Raw genomic sequence first — 13,269 nt, 5'->3', positions numbered from 1 at the left:
TCGTTCCTCTCTGTCCAGGATGTGCACATCTTCATCCCTGAAAGAGTGACCGCTGGCCTGGAGATGAGTGTAGACCGCAGAGTCCTGGCCTGATGATGTTGATCTTCTGTGCTGGGCCATCCTTTTGGCCAGTGGCTGTTTAGTTTCCCCGATGTAAGACTGATCACAGCCCTCCTGACACTGAACAGCATACACAACATTACTCTGTTTGTGCCGGGGGACTGGATCTTTGGGATGAACCAGTCTTTGCCGTAATGTATTTTGGGGTTTAAAAGCCACTGGGACGTTATGTTTAGAAAATAAACGTCTCAGTTTCTCTGATACTCCCTCAACATATGGAATGACCACTGGTCTGGGTCTGGGTTCCTCCTTTTCACCTGATGGCTGACTGGAGTCCTGTTTGGGTTTCTTCTCTGCTTTCAGGAAGGCCCAGTTAGGATATCCACATTGCTCTAGAGCCTGCCTTATGTGGGATTTCTCCTTCTGCCTGGCTCCCGAGCTAGTGGGGACGCTGTCTGCTCTGTGGTACAGAGTCCTGATGACTCCTAACTTGTGCTCCAAAGGGTGATGAGAGTCAAACTGCAAATACTGGTCTGTGTGGGTGGGTTTGCGGTACACCTCGGTTTGCAAATGTCCTCTATCAGAGACTGAGACCTCACAGTCCAAGAAAGCCAACTTGCCATTTTTTACATCTTCTCGTGTGAACTTGATGTATTTATCCACAGAGTTGATGTGGTCAGTAAAATGTTGGACTTCCTGAGATTTGATTTTAACCCAGGTGTCGTCAACATACCTGAACCAATGACTTGGTGGTGTCCCTGAAAAGGATGTCAAGGCTCTCTTTTCTACCTCCTCCATGTACAGGTTGGCAACAATAGGAGAAACTGGAGACCCCATAGCACACCCATGTTTCTGCCTATAACTGCTATTAATAATAATAATAATAATTATATAATAATTGCTAATAATATAATAATAATAATTGCTATTTAAGAGACTGAGCTGAAAACAGCACCTCAGACTGAGGAAGTCTCTTGGATGAGAGACGAATTGTTTCTAGATTTTTTTGCTTTGTTTTGTTTTTTTGAATGTCCAGAGGACCAGATTGAACTTTTTTGGATCAAAATTATGATGTTGAAAGTCGAAACTTTGACTTTGTATCTCATCATAATGACTTTTGAAAGTTGAAATTATGACTGTATCTCATAATTATGACTTTGAAGTCCAAGTTATGACTTTGAATCCTATGACTGAAAGTCCAAATTATGACTTTGAGTAACATATTTATGACTTTTGAAAGTCAAAATTATGATTTTGAATCACATAATTATGGCTTTGAATCACATAATTATGACTTTGAAAGTCAAAATAATGACTTTGTATCTCATAATTAAGACATACCATTGAAGGTTTAATTTCTTCACAATGGCAGAAACGGGCTTCCGTACTTCTTTGAACAAGACGTAGAGCTGGAAAGTTGTTTTATTGTGAAAAGCTCACACAGGATGTTAACATTTGCTAGCTAAAATTTAACAGAATGGATCAATAGTTTTGGTCATTGTTCTCAGTATTTCTGAATCGTCACAAGTCCACAATATTTTAGTGAATCCTTTTTATACATGTTTTAAAAACATCGGAGTAATTTAGGCTTATATAACCCCGGTCAGTGTACTTTTCTCCTCCCCCCTCGTTGAAACTTAACTCCTTAGAAGTGACTGCAAAGAGCCGACTCCTCCCTGTGAGTTGTCCTGGGAAACACTAACAACCGTGTAAGAAAGGCAGCCGAGTCGTCCTGTTCCTCAAACAAACACACTGGAAGGAACATATATCCCTCACCGCCTGCCGACCATCTTCTCCAGCTTCTGAGAGGTTCGTCTCTGACCCAAACTCTGCGGACTCTCGGGAGGATTTACTATGTGTCCGAAAGCTGCTGCCTCTTTACACTGAGCTTTAGCTGCCGGAGGTAAGCTAATGTTTTCCGACATAACCTGCCATATAAACACCTGCTTGCTTTAGTTCTATGTCCCCGGTGTCTAACTTTGGGAGAAGGCGCTGAATGGCCGCTGGGTTTTCACTTGTTGCTCGGTAGCCATGACATCCTCCCCCCGAGCCTGTTCTGCTGGGCCCGGAGAGGACTTCTCACGTTTCTGTGAACTCGAACACGGCGCAAAGGAACCCTGTCCTCCTTAAAAAAAAAAAGAAGAAAAACTAATTATACAGTACAAGTGAGGCAGAGGGGAAGATTTGCGTGTATCCTGCAAAGCTTTCTTGTTAGCAGAGAAGTAAAGGCCTCATGAAGTCGTTTTTTTGTGGACCTAGAATAAATGTTGCGTTATTAAGTTTATAACAGCTCAACTGTGCTCAACAATGAGAAATCATCCTTTCTGATAATAATGCGACTTAAAATGACTTTTTATGTCTGTGATTGTGATCATCTGGATGAACTGCCACAGCAGTTTACACCAGCAGTGATTTTAACCATGGGTAAGACTACTTATGGGAAGCACAGGCATGTTTCAGATCACTTTATGACTGTTTTGTCATTGAAGGAAGTCCAGCTGCAAGACTTATTTTCACTTCATGTTTCAGAACCCAAGCTTGGTCTACACACATGGAATGAAATACAACAACAACAAAAACCAAAAAACAGAATCCTGTTTTTTTATTTGCACCAGCTTGACTTTAATCACTTAAATGCATTCAAAGGAGCAGACACACCGACATGGCTGCCCGCTCTCCTGTCTTCGATTGGAAGTTCGTTCGTCCACTTCCACTTGGACTTGTCCCACTTTTGGCAGGGCCTGAATGCTAAACCAACGCTGTGAGGTTTATCTGGGATCTGCTCACGTCAAGTCGCCCAGTTTGATCAGAAATTGCACAATTAAACTTGACAAAAGCTTTCAGTACCTTCACGACAATGTCGGTGACATCATACACTTTGACCTTGTGCATCTGACTCAGTGCTCTTGCATGTAGGTCAAGTATTCACCTTCATTGTATTGTTTGTTTTGTGGGGGGAGTGGTGGCGCAGAGATTAGAGAGGTGGGCTTGTGATCCGAAGATCGCCGGTTCACGCCCCGGCCCCGACAACATCAAAATTGTGGGTGGGGTAGGTGAAACACCCACACTTGCCCCCACCCTCATTCGCCCCACTCTGGGCCCATGAGCAAGGTCCTTAACCCCCACCATGTGCTCCCTAAACAGGTCTCTCTTGAAAATGAGTTCTCGTGGCTCAATGAGACTACCTGAATAAATAAAGGCTAAATGAAAAAAAAAATAAATAAATTGTATTCAAACGAGGTGACATGGGGTAAAAAATAAAATAGATTTGTGTTGACTTCCTCCTGGAATGTCTTACAACCTGGGTGTGTTTCGTGTGCAGTGTAACTCCTGCTTTTCTGATAGCTAAATTTTAACTTTTATGTTTTGAAGGGAAATCCGTTAAGCCATTATTGATGAGGTGTGGGGTTTCGGCGCATCGCTCATTGGCGTTTTGGGTAAATGGTCATCCGAACAGGAAGGTTTTACACTGACCCTGACCCTGTCCACTTGTCTAGATGAAAAACCCGGGGAATTCACGAACCACCAATCACTCAACCCTTGACCTTTTCTTAGCTACTGTCTGATTCTTGTGCATTCTGAACAGTACTTGTGTGCAGTTTAAAAATCATCTCACTCCAAAGCTCTAAAACTGTTATATGTGTTTAGACAGTAGCATTTATCCTCATAATTTTAAAACTACACCAGGAGAGTTGCAAATTGTTATATGAATTTTAAACTGTTTTTGACCACTCTTCTAAAAATGCGGTGACGTTTCTTTTGTAGCTTTTGCTGATGTTTTTTAACCATTAAATGAATTCTTATACCACAAATCCATTGAACAAATGCTCCTCTCCCAGTAACATTTAGACTTGATCACGAGGCCTTCCAAAACAGAAATATGTATTTAGCCGAGGTATTAAAGACAAATGAAAGAGGACGTGGCCTCCCATTTGGAGGACTGTAAATTTCCAGGAGGATTCTGCTGGCTCCAAGCAGAACCCAGCCAATTTCTCATCTTTGCAAACCCCCTAATTTAATGGTGATGGAGGATATACGCTGTGTCGACCTTATAATTACACCGTATTTACTATAGAATGGAAGCATTAGGGGCAAGTCTTACAGGTACCGGTTCATCGCAAAGCTCGGTCTCATGGCGAGGTTTTGCTTTGCCTGGGAGGGTGACTGCTAAATTCCCTGCTGATATTCACAATGAAGCCTTGACTTAGTTTTTGTTAGGACTGGAATCACTAGAATCCTCTCAGCACGTCAAGCAGCAGCTGACTTCATTGTTCCAAAACAGCACAGCTAGTTCAAACCTTCAGCCCAGGAGTAGTGTTTTTATTTCTCAAAGGAACATATTAAGCTGACGTTGTTCATTTGCTAGTGGTGACACAATGACGTGTCAGCATCTCTGGCTTCCTGCAAAGATGAGCTATTTGCTTTCTTAACGTTCGCCTCGAAATGGATTAAATACAACCTTTCACCAAAATGTACAACAGAAGGTTTGACATGCTCTGTGCTAAAAGTCCTGCATTTGAGTTCACATGTTTGTAATATGTAATGACATCAACACAGTATTGCAATAACCAAACATAAATTCTAGTGGTCTCACAACCAGCAGGAGTATTTACTGTTTGTACACAAATGGTAAATAGATCAAAGTCTTATGCTGGTAAGTTTCAGAAATACTATTTCAATGTTCAAATGATGTTTATAATGAATATAAAGTGCATCAGGTCAGTAGTCACAGCGCTTCACTTTTTTTCACATTATTATTACAGCCTTATTCCAATTTATATTAAATTAATTGACTTTTTTCCTCAAAAGTCTACACACAATACCCCACTATAACAATGTGATCAAATATATTTTTTAGATTTTTGCAAATTTATTAAAAATAGAAAACTAAGAAATCACATTTTCGTAAGTATTCACAGCCTTTGTCATGAAGCTCAAATTAGCTGCATCCTGATTCTGACCATCCAGTTGTGGTAAATTCAGTTGATTGGACTTCATTTGAAAGGCACACACCTGTCTATATAAGGTCCCACAGTTGACAGTGCATGTCAGAGCGCAAACACCAAGCATGAAGTCAAAGGAATTTTCCGCAGACCTTCGAGACCGGATTGTGTTGAGGCACAAATCTGGGGAAGGATACAGAAATTTTTCTGCTGCTTTGAAGGTCCCAATGAGCACAGTGGACTCCATCATTCGTAAATGGAAGAAGTTTGGAACCACCAGGACTCTTCCTAGAGTTGGACGGCCATCTAAACTGAGCGATCGGTGGAGAAGGACCTTAGCCAGGGAGGTGGCCAGGAACCTGATGGTCACTCTGTCAGAGCTCCAGTATTCCTCTGTGGAGAGGAGAAGCTTCCAGAAGGACAACTATCTGCAGCAATCCACCAATCAGACCTCTGCATGGCAGAGTGGCCAGACGAAAGCCACTCCTTAATAAAAGACACATGGCAGCCCGTCTGGAGTTTGACAAAAGGCACCTGAAGGACTCTCAGACCAGGAGAAACAAAATTCTCTGGTCTGATGAAACAAAGATTGAACTCTTTGCTGTGAACGTCATGTTTGGAGGAAACCAGGCACCGCTCATCACCAGCCCAATACCATCTCTACAGTGAAGCATGGTGGTGGCAGCATCATGCTATGAGTAAGTTTAAATGGCTGCACAGACGTCTCCCATCCAACCTGAGGGATCTTGAGAAGAGGGATGGGGAAAAACTGCCTAAAGACAGGTGTGCTAAGCTTGAAGCATCATATTCAAAAAAGACTTGAAGCTGTAACTGATGCCAAAGGTGGATCAACAAAGTTTTAAGCAAAGACTGTGAATACTTGCGTAAACGTGAATTCTTAGTTTTCTATTTTTAATAAATGTGCAACAATCTCAACAAATCTTTTCATAATAGAGTGTTATGTGTAGAATATTGAGGAAAGAGATTAATATAATACAATTTGGAATAAGGCTGTAACAACAAAATGTGGACGCACTGTGAATACTTTCTGGATGCACTGTATGTATGAAGTAAGTATACAAGATGCAACTAGTTTTGACTATGTTGTATCTTTAAGAAAGTTAGGAGCATATATGCCTTTGTGCTGCTTCCTTTTTAATGTTTTTTTTAATAACATAGTCAGTTTTCTAAAAGTAAAAGCACACTGCAATGTTCTTTAGCATCTCCCATTTTTATACACAAAAATATTTGCCTATTTTCCATTTGCCAATCATTGTCTGCATTATTTGACAAGTGGTCAAGTAAAATTATTGTGAACATGCCTTAGTGAATTTTTAATATTAAGTTTTTCTTTCAGAGGAAAATGTTTTTTTCTTTTAACTCAAATCCTCACATGATGGCATTTTCATTCACAAACATATGTGTCCAATCCAGCTCTAACATACACCAACAATTATTCAGTCTACCATCCTTGTATGTAAACAAGGATGGTAGACTGAATAATTGTTATATACATGTGTTTCTCAGTCTAAAGCAATAAATTTGAAGGAACTTCTTACAGCCACATTGCTTTCAGGACCAGTTATGTGACAGATTGACCGACCCGAGGAGCAGATGCTGTTGTGCTAAAGGCATCTTTTTCATTGTAAGTGATAAGTTTACATGCAAATCTAGCCAAAACTCTGCATAGCTGCTGTTTGATATTCAGTTTGTAAATATTTCACTAAACAACATTGTTTAAGAAAACAAATCACGATTTACAACATAGATCTCCTCCTACATGTCTCTGTGTGAGTGCAGCTACAGCGTGCGCTCTCAGGACATTATTACCTGCAGTGTTCCCTCAGTGAGAACTGAACTTGGCAAAAGGGCCTTCTCCTACTCCGCTCCTGTTTTCTGGAATATCTTACAAAAAGATCTGAAACTCTCAACCTTGACCTCTCTAAGTGGCTTTAAGCATCTGTTGGACTCCTGGCAGGAACCAATGCAGACATGTTCCTGTTTTTAGTTTTCTACATTCGCTTATAGTCTAGCTGTTTTTACTACTTTTTTGCCATCTTATTTTAATTTGTAAAAAAAAAAAATCTGTATGCCTTTTATGATTGTCTATTGTTGTCGCTGTTGTCCACTGTTGTCATCATTCTTTGTTGAAATCAGGTCTCTCTTGTAAATGATTCCTCGAGGCTCAATGAGATTAACTTGTCTAAATAAAGGTTGAATGAAAGATTTTGGAAAATGACTTGCTTGACCTGGGTTATTGAGCATGGACTTTTTTTGGACTTGCTTGTGAGTTACCCTAAACACATACAGGGCCTAGACCCTGCTTACCCATGAACAATCTCTGGAAACTATAAAGATTTTCTAGTGGTAATTGAAAAGCATATTCATAGGTAATGCTGTAAATACAATTTCTGTTTAGAAAAGGCCGCTAAAAACTTGGACTTTGTTGCAGTTGTCATGCCAGGTCACTAGCTGGTGCTGTGATTTTTGTATTTCAACAACAGGCACATGCACACAGAAGACACTTCGGTGTCGAGCATGAAAACATTTGCATCCAAAATGACAAAAACACAGACTTCTGTTTGAACCGACAGTATTTGTAGAATGTGAGAACTGCGTCTCTGCTGATCCAAAAGAGGATGTAGCACAAATATGTTTTAGTGTCAAAAGCTCTGCTCAATTAAAAAAAAGAGTGAGCAGCACAAACAGCACTCTGCTATCCACCATTGTTATTGTTGGTCTTCTACTCACGTAAGTGCAGAAAAACTGATTGTAGTCATCTGTAGTGTACATGCACAATTTCACACTGATGCCAGGCGTTCACAAAACACTGAGACCTAGATTAAAAATAAATAAATTGGTGTCAGAGAAAACTAGCCTCTGTCCTGTCGACAAACGACTGAAATACAACAGAAATGTTAGTTTCACTTAACAAGCAACATTGCTTAAATAGAGCCCTAATTACAAGTATTTGGAATATATGTGGCTTGATTTGTTGCCAAACAACACAAAATGGAGAACAAAGAAAATAAAATGAGACTTTTTTTTTTTTTTTTTACAGCCGATTAATACAACCCTTTTCCTGACCAGAGAAAATGAAGGGAGGCAAACGGATGTAAAAGTGTGACAAAGAGCCAGCTGAATAAGGTTAAACAGGAGCACAAAAGACACAGAAAACAGAAAAGCGTAGCAAAATGCTTGGCTTATTTTTCTAGTTTAATATTAATTAGTTTTACTGCTGCACTTATCAAACAAATGTTCTTTCACTTTGGCATCAGCATCAAGACTACATTGAAAACAAAACTTTTTATTTGAAGCACACGAAGAAAGGGTGGATATTTGATGCTCTTTAATTATTTAATTTGTTTTTTTTTTGGCATGGGGCGGTGTTTGGAAGCATAGAACAGCTATCTGTTTTTTCTTAGCCGCTGACAAAATATTAATTTGATGCACGTGACAATCTACTAGTTTGAACCCCCCCCCCCCCCCCACATAAATGATTAAGGAAATTCAGTACTATTAAAAGCAAGACTAATAACGTCAGAGCTTAACTGTACAATCCTTCATAATTTTAGCCCTTTGGCTCAATGCAAATGTGCTACAGTTGATAGAAGGCTTGCTGTGAACTTGTACACATTGACAAAATAGGTTAGAGACCCAGACAGTGTGGTGAAAATGGAATGAAACTGCACATGTTGAAAAGTATGCTGTATTACAGGTATTTACATTCTCAGATACAATTGATGGAGTTGGCAGTACAGACATATTGCGGTTTCAGTGTCAGTAAGGTGTGGAACACCTTCGAGCATTGATACAAGCAGAGATTCAATGCTGACTGGAATCATACAGTCAATGTATCCTCTTCAGCGTCAAGTTGCCCATGGCTGTCCTAAAAAGGTCTTGAGAGCTGGCAGGCTGGCACTGATTCAAAGCTGACGTCTAAGCTGATCCCACACATGTTCATTTGGCTAGCCACAAGTGGCTCTCAACATAAAACAGGTTGTCCAAATCTTTGCCATGTGTAGACATGCACGAACTTGTTGAGAGACTGTACCGGGGTGCTGTCACAAGTGGTTAAGATAGGCAGACGCAGGATGTCACAGAAGTGTCGTGCTATCGGGGGCCTCTGAATCACTACCAGAAGTAACTCATAGTACTACCATATTGGTTGACTGTCTCTTCACAACTTTGAGTATTGGTTCCCCCGTTGGCATCACCATACAGTATGTGGTGGCCAACACTGCAGAAATGAGATTCATTGTTGAACATGATCTATCACCAGCTCAATCTATGCTAACCGGTTAGAGCACCATTTCAAACACAGCCATCTCTGCTCTGGTGAGGATGGCAATCTGTGCCTGGGCAGGTGAATCTGTAGTCCAGCTGAAGTAACACAGTGGAGGATGACATGGGGCGTTGCAGAAAGACCAATACCAGTGTATGTAAGGCAGGGCTTGATGCCATGGGAGTCTGTAATTGTTGCAACTTGGCATTCAATACAGCATCATTTCCTTAGTGTGATTTGTCTTGGGCCATGACACTTGATTTATGTGTTTATGCCCTCATGAACCCACTGGTTTGAACACGGGGCTACTGCGACATCTGTGATCCTCACATGACGTGGCAACAGAACATGTGGTAAAGAGTATGTGCAGTCTTCATTTCGACTTTGTTTTTCCTTTAAACAAAAATTTCAAACTGGCTATAGTTTTAAAATGAGCTCTGAGGTGTACGCAAAAATAATTGTCTATGTCAGCACTGCCTTCTTTCAAATATGCTGAAAATTTCTTATGTTCAGAAGACATCACAGTCAACAACCATGTTGAGTTATTAGCAATGATAAAACCGGTTTGTTGTACTGTGTGGGTGTGGTGGTATTAAAAGGTGATAATATTAGGGGAAAAAAAAGACTTGATTTTTAAACAGTATATTGCAAGAAATGCTATTCTGGATAAAATCCCCACATATTATAGCAGTTTAGTCGAAAGCTATTTTATTTGCTTACACATTGTCTTGCGTGTCCATCATATGGTTATTGGTTCCAGTTTGTAACGCATACACTAGAACATTATTGATAATGGAAAGCAGATTGACAGTCTTCAGTGTGAACATAAATCATAGCTTTTTTTGTTAAAACCATCCACTACAAAATTGCTGTGGTGCTTACAGTGATTTGCTGCATCATTTTTCAGATTGACGCTTTCTTTAAAATGATAAAAATCTGCTTTGGTCTCCGCACTTCTTTTATTAGTCGTTAGCTTGATTTTGCACAAAGACTCCATTCCAAATTGAGGTTGTTCAAAGGGGATGAACCATGAGTAAGAGAGACGGATACAAAATATGTTTGAATTGTTAAAATCCCTGCATTCTCCTATAATGAAATGGTGAAGGAATAAACAGAACGTTGTGTGTGCAAACGCATAGTTCAGATTACAGTAGTGCTTAGTAGAGCTTGTTTGGGGGCCATGAGAGGTGTAGTCACACCATTGCAGCGAGCAGACACCTGACCTGTAGCTTGCATGCTCCGCCTCTCTCCTCTGACATCAGGGCTGTGATCAGCCTCCTGTCTGTGTTAGCACAAAGCCAAATTTAGCTCAGTGTAATCATTGTCAAGAGAACGCAAATGCCGACCAAGGATGCCTGCCTAGTAGAAATACACCTGCTCTGATGGGCCCAAATTTTTTTTTGTACACACCTGAAGAGGCCTGCCCACAACCCTCACCTTTAAATAGACTTTGGGTAAGTTTTCAATTAATGTCATCATACGAGTCAGTCAGCTGCGACAAACACTTTCAAAGTATTTACTCTGCAGTTTCATGTTTTTGGTTGCGATGCCAGCTGTGTGTTTTCCTATGGGTTTGTTGTAATGTTATGCTCAGCGTAAATGTAGATTGGATAAAGTTTTTGTTTTGATGTCGATTATCAATGTATAGTTTGATTGTTCCTCGCTTAGCAACGTCTGTGTCAGTAATAACGCAATGTTGCTGTAATTAGTTTATGGGAAGAAGCGTGTTTCATGTTTGTACTCACCTCCTTGAAATCCATTCAATTTTTTTTAAAACTGAGATTTATGTTCTTTAATGAATGTAAAAATACAAATTACTGTGGACATGTGCTTCATAAATTGTTGTGTATAGGAGCATTGTATAATTCAAAATTCACTTACAAAAATGTTTGTTTTAGAATTACTCGTTTAAAAAAAGCTAAATCTGATTGCATTCTTGTTAATGTTATGGGTTAATTAGAACTCCATGCTCTTTGTTTAGTTTTTAAGAGAGTCTGAACCAAGTTTTTAGAACGACATCAGATTTAGGAGTAAAAAAAAAAGAAAGAAGCAGAATAATAATTAACAAAATCAATAAATTCTTCAGGTTTAAAAAGTGTCTTTTTTCTTGTGTTGGTATTATCTGAAAGTTGTAGAAGTCATTGACGTGAACTGAGAGGTCAAGGGTTTATCACAGGGTAAACACAAACACTTGCATTTTGGGTGCGATTTAAAGTTTTGGATTAACCAAACTTGTCTTAGGCTGATTTTGCTGTTTACAATGTTGCCATTGAAGGTTTCTTGGCACGCAATGATTTTATTTATTTTTTGTCACTTTCGCATTATTGCTTTTTTTTTTTATTTATCAAAATCAACATCTTGTGCAGTAGAAACTAGATACTCTCTTGTCTTGCGATGCCTTTCCCCCTCATCTTATTTCCCTTTTTAACTCCTTTTTTTCCACTCAAAGTTTGTCAATGATTATACCACAGACCAGGGTGGGGAGAGTAGGTAAAAATTACCGGACCTGTGATTTGACTGTAAAATGTTGTATCTTGAACATTTTGAAACATTTGATACCTTGTGTTTCCTGTCGAAGCCTGAACTGTGAATTCAAAGTGCAGATGAATTCAAAGAATTACATTTTCCTTGTGTGCACTGATGCTTTCAAGAACGGCAAAACCCCTATAACATTTTAAAGTTTTAGTTCATATCATTTGATTCTCTGTGATTTTGCCCATTTAAAACGTTTAAAGGCTTTGTGGTGTGCAACGAGAGGAGGAGGAGGAGGAGGTGGCATGAAATCTGGGGCAGAGAGTTGATCAAGGCCCAGGCCTCGATTACAGGCCAGCCCCTAGTGGGCCTCACAATAAGATAATGCTATCTAGACCCACAGGTATTTGGTTTCAGTGGAGGGGGTAATAACTGTCACTGAACACTGAGGAGACCTTTCATCCCCGAGCCTTGTGTTGTCAGCCACCGTTTGTGTGCAGTCTTCGCACAGAGGCAGCTTTTGTGTTGTAGGGTGAGGTCGTGTCACCATGATGGCCTTATATCTGTTCATAGGCATAGACAATAGTCAGCTTTGATTAAATCAAACAGCCATGACTATCTAAATGATGGCCTACACGCTGTCTCCAAGTTGTTGAGGAGGTGATGTAGTTCTGACTGATTTAGCCGAGCCTGAGGAAGAGAGCTGATAGTGGACCATAAAAAGATTCAGACAAGACTTCAACACAAAGCAGACACATTTCACTCTCTCTCCTTTTTTTTTTTTTTTTGCTATGCAGTCCTTTATTAACGTCATAACTTTGTGGCAGACCCGTATCGTGTTGTCTGACTGGGAGTATGAGAGGTTAACCAAATGCCGGGAGTTAAACATCAAACCTTCACAGGGCCCCAGTCATCTCTCCTCATGGCTTTTTCCAAGGCTTCACTTGCAAACATTACATATTAATCCAGGAAACAAGCAGCAGGCACTAATGTACCGGTGCATTCTTCTTAAGTGATATGAGCATCTTGTGCCATGACTCAGACACATTGTTCATGTTTGGAATGAAACTCTTATTTGGAATGAGAAGGCAAATTACATGGAGCCATTCAGCTAAAAATAATCTAGGTTTCTACTGTTCACTCTTTAATCGCCCAGTTTTGAAGTTTTTATTTAATATATACTGCAAGCTATAACATTTTCAAATCTTACATATTTAAATAGAAGGTAGTAATGAAAGAATAGAATAATAAACAGTTTAATTTGTTCTTTCACAACGGTTCAAAACATTATAAAATTACTTGACTATACATATATAAAAAAGATTACAGTAGTCCCTCATTTATCGCAGGGGTTTGGTTCCCAGACACCCCCCCCCCCCCCCCACACACACACACACAATAAGTGAAAAACCACGAAGTAGGGATAGTAGCACAAGTAGTAGTAATAAGTAGTAGTTTCTTTTAGTATCTATTTACACACACACACACAAAATAAATAAATATATATAA

The sequence above is a fragment of the Nematolebias whitei genome, chromosome 2, assembly GCF_014905685.2.
Source record: "Nematolebias whitei isolate Nwh7 chromosome 2, NemWhi1, whole genome shotgun sequence".
NCBI lineage: Eukaryota > Metazoa > Chordata > Actinopteri > Cyprinodontiformes > Rivulidae > Nematolebias > Nematolebias whitei.
This window is presented reverse-complemented; position numbering follows the sequence as displayed.